Source organism: Grammomys surdaster, unplaced genomic scaffold, assembly GCF_004785775.1.
Source record: "Grammomys surdaster isolate TR1022 unplaced genomic scaffold, NIH_TR_1.0 126219, whole genome shotgun sequence".
Classification (NCBI taxonomy): Eukaryota; Metazoa; Chordata; class Mammalia; order Rodentia; family Muridae; genus Grammomys; species Grammomys surdaster.
In genome coordinates this window covers 5,294,656-5,298,780 of record NW_021621022.1, presented here as the reverse complement: position 1 = coordinate 5,298,780, position 4,125 = coordinate 5,294,656, and the positions used below count along the sequence as shown (strand labels likewise).

At 50.2% G+C, this 4,125-nt stretch overlaps 1 protein-coding gene across 2 annotated transcripts in view; it reads left to right on the top strand.

Moving 5' to 3' along the window:
* The first annotated feature begins 458 nt into the window (after window positions 1-458).
* The window catches only part of Ptk2b (protein tyrosine kinase 2 beta), a 119,870-nt gene continuing 116,203 nt past the window's right edge, over window positions 459-4,125 (top strand). For both annotated transcript variants that reach the window (XM_028758801.1, XM_028758799.1), the window contains exon 1: window positions 459-629. The gene's annotated coding sequence lies outside the window, so the exon portion shown is untranslated. The remainder of the gene's footprint in view (window positions 630-4,125) is intronic.

The window sequence follows — 4,125 nt, the reverse complement described above, 5'->3', positions numbered from 1 at the left end:
CCATCTGAGCTACATTCTCAACCCCTTCCCTGACTGTTTTTGGACTGTGTTCTGGTCCTCCAGGGTCTGGGCTCAGAAACCCAGTCGTAAGAGTTTCCAATCTTGTACCAGTCACATCGGGCATCCCTAATATTCATCTGCCCTGGGGTGGGGCCATTTTAAGGTGTGGGGCCACTGGGCCACTGCTGAGAATGTTGAGACAGGTCTGGTGACAAAAGGCTGCAAAAAAAGGTGCCTGGAAGGAGAAGCCAGGTGTGATAGGAGTTGGGGGTCAACCAACCGCAAGAGGTCCAAAGCACCCGAGGACCCCAAGTGGAGCCTTAAGGCAATGGGCTCTGGTCCCCGGGTCAGCCGGGCAGCTCCGGGAATTGCAGGCGGCATCTATTTCAGAGTTTATGGTAAGAGGCTGGAGCCTACACTCACACACACAGACAGCACACCCCACCCTTTAAGGAAGTGGAGAGGAGAGCAGCAGGGGTGTGGTTAACGACCGAGAGGAGGAGGGGGGGAAAACAACCTGTCAGCCTCTTACTCAGCCTCTGCGGGCAGAGCCGCGCGTCCTACCTGCGGCGGCTGCACTCACCTGGCCCAGCCCGGAGCCCTGCCCGGAGTCCGCGCCTCGCCCGAGGGTAAGTCCTGCATGTCGCTACCCAGCGCTGGGGTCAGGGACACGTCGATCGCTCAACTTAAGTGGAAAGCTGAAGAGAGGCTACAGTTCCGGTCCTTCTCGGAGCCTAGACCCGGTTGAGTATTCCTGGAAAGGTAGCCAAGGACCCAGAAAGTCGGAGGCGCAGAGCAGGTGCTCTCCCTTGAGCTTGCTGCCCTGAGCTGGTGAAGAAGGCATCTATTTTTGGAGTTCTTTTAAAGACTAAAGAGTATTTCTCCATTTTTGTCCTGTTAGCTTATTCAGACAGGGGAGACCAGGGGCACGGTTGAAGTCGGCTCAGCGAAGCTGCTAGTCTCTAAAGGTTGGATTTGGGAACTCCAAACCCAACCGAGGGATTCAGAACCCAACTTCTCCTCTAGCTCAGACCTCTGCCCAGGCACTGCGTGCTCTTCTCCCCAGTGCCCTTCGGCATCCATGTGGCCTATCTTCCTACCCCTGCATCACTCCTATCCCCAACCTCTGGGACGGTTTTGTTTGTTTGTTTTGTTTTGTTTACCCTGAAGCCGGAGCTTTAAGAATACAAGCGAGGTTCTTCAAGAGGAACCATATCATAGTGTGTGTGTGTGTGTGTGTGTGTGTGTGCTGAAGTTCCAAAGTTCACACCAGCCACATTGGCTCATTTTGAAGCTGTTTTTCCATGCCCTTCAAGGGTTAAGTTCTGGGCTGCTGTTCCTGCTGCCAGGCTGTGCGTGGGCAAAGCTTTGGGTGGGTGAACAGTGAGCATATGGGTGATGTTCTGAGGCCCACCAAGCCCTGCCACCTGCCCTCACCCTCAGCCATATGACACCAGCATCTCCCATCACCCCTCTACTGGAAGCAAGATTCCACCGGGCTCCTTGAAGGAACCAAGCTGGGACCTGGGGGATGGGGGCGAGGGCGGGGTGGCATTAACCCGGGAGAATTGGAAAGCAAGAAGGAGAAGAACCTTAGAAGATCTTGAGCCAATCTGGAGCCCGTTGAGACAATGTGCTCGGTTTGGAAAGGGTAGGGGTGCCAGGCAGCCCCTGTGTGCTCAGGTTGACAAGCCCCTGTGGTTCACAGTCGCTACGGGTGGGGGCGGGGGTGCAAGAAATGCAGAGCAGGGCGGGGGGAATGACTCACGACCCTAGAGAGGAAGGAAGAAATCACATTCATAAGAAAGACCTAACTTTGGCAGGACAGTCTGCCTTCTTTCTTTCACTTACTAGCTTCCTTCCTGCACCCAGGTGCTCGCTCCTGTCAGGTGAAGGGAGACTTGGAGATGTCAGTAGCTCCAGCTGCCCAGGGCTGAGCTAAGATGAGCGGGACTACAGTGAGAAGAAATAGAGTTCCACCAATACAGTGCCAGAGGGTGGACAGGGCTGGTCAGGGACAGGTCCTGGATCTTTTTGGCAGAAGCAGCTCTGAGAACTGGAGATCAATAGGGATTAACTAAACAAGGAGAAGAAAGCGGGTCAGAGCCTGGGAAGTACAAACCCAAGGCTACCAGCGGCAATACCGGGGAAACTGAAAGTACCCAAGAAACCAGGTTTGATAGGAGCCTAGAGTTCAGGGGTGAAAGGGAGCTGCAACTTTAAATAGAGGATGCTCCCCAGGCCTGGGAAGGCGTGCTCAGGCTGCCATGGCAACTCTTCTGGAAGCAAAGCTTGGAACCTCAGGCTGCTTGAAATTTCCCAGGGTGTCTCCACTCCGAGATGGAGGTGCCAGATTTAGCAAATGAAAACATGGGACATTCAGATTTGAATTTTAAATGTACAAATTTGTTGTAGGTTTTGTTCTCAGCGTTAAGTATGTTTCATGTAGTATTTGGGATATACCTAATACTCAGGCATCACTCACAGTTTATCTGAAACGTAACTGGATGTCCTGAGTCTGTCTAGACTGAGAACTAACCCCAGAACCTTGAAAACTGGCTCAGGGCATATTTATTTTGTGACAAATCCTGATAGATCCAGTTGGAGGCTTATTCCATGATTGGTCATGATATGTATGTATATGGGTCATGAGAAAAGAAAAGCAGCTCCCGAGAGTCAGTTTACTCATTTGCACAGCCGAGGGAGGATCTAGAAACAGTGAAAGCAGCTAGACTACTTGGTAGTACCTTGGAAAGAAACTGGACCAATGGTCCTAGATTCAGACCTATGGAAAGCTGTTGGATCCTCTGAGCCTCAGAGCCTACTTGTCTAGGTTTAAGGTAGGATCCTTGATAATGTATGAAAACCCACTTGAAGCTATGTATATTAACTTTAAATGACACATTGACAGACAATGACCAAAAGAGCATCCACGAAGTGCTTGGGGTACATCTTCTTCTGTTTGCCTTTATAGAATGCTTAGAGAGCTCAGGGGACCCGAACTGGTTTGGTTCCTGCTTGTAGTGAGAAAAGTTTGCCTCTGGACAGAGGCAGGAGGGGGAGTGAGACAAAGTTATTTCTTCAGGGTTCCTTACCCATCCAGGAGCCTCCTTTAAAGCCAGAGGAGACAAAGGGCTCTCTCTTCCTGGAGGGCAGTAGGTGGGGAGAGAAGACTGGCTCAAACCTTAATTAGCTGGAGAGAAATATGAATGGATGAAAAGAAAATGTGAGTAAAGCTCCCAAAAATGTACCATAAAATTAGGTTTTTATTATCCCTCATTTTATAATAACTTCCTTATTAGAAAACTCAAGCTGGGGTTAGAAGAAGGAAGGGCACTTGGTGGAACAGGTCCTGGCTTTAATGAGAAAATTCTTAAGGAGTCAGAGACCTCCTAAAAGGAACAGGGTGGGGGTGAGGTGTTCCCTTGTGAACTGATGGGTTATGTTAAATGGTCCTTCTCCTCAGTGGTGAATCTCTGTCTCCTACCCCAGCCCATTTTGTTCCCAGTCCCTTAAGGGTACCATTTATCTGATCGAAATAATCAGAGATATTCTGTCAATGAAACATTCAAATGACAGGCTATTTATATATTTATATCCAGGGTTGTGCTAAGTCCTGCAGAAAAGACAAGTGTGTCCTGGGATTAGCCTAGCATTCCCTGAAAGTGGCTACTCAAGCCCACCAGGTTTTCAAGGAAAATGAGCATTACACACAGAGAGAATGTGCATGCACATGTGGGGTGCAGGCCCCACAATCCATCAGAAACCGTTGCTCCCCCACACTTCTAACTAGGACGCATGAAATTCCTCCTAGAGTTGACATGTCCAACTCAGAGACTTCAGGAAATGACCTTCTGTGTGCAACACTGCAGCCTCCCCATTTTTCAGGAATAGAAATCTCCCTTACTCCGGCTGCTTAGCCCTTCCTGATTGATGGGGTCCCCAGTCTCCTCAGTTTCTCCCAGCCAGAGATCTATTATCTCAGACTACCTGGCCTGCCAGGGGAGTGGAACTTCAGGGAGTTAACCAAGAGGCAGTGACCAGAGAGGCACAGCTGAGATGGTTTGAGAGCCAGAGCAAGAAGAATGTGTGTGTGTGTGTGTGTGTGTGTGTGTGTGTGTGTGT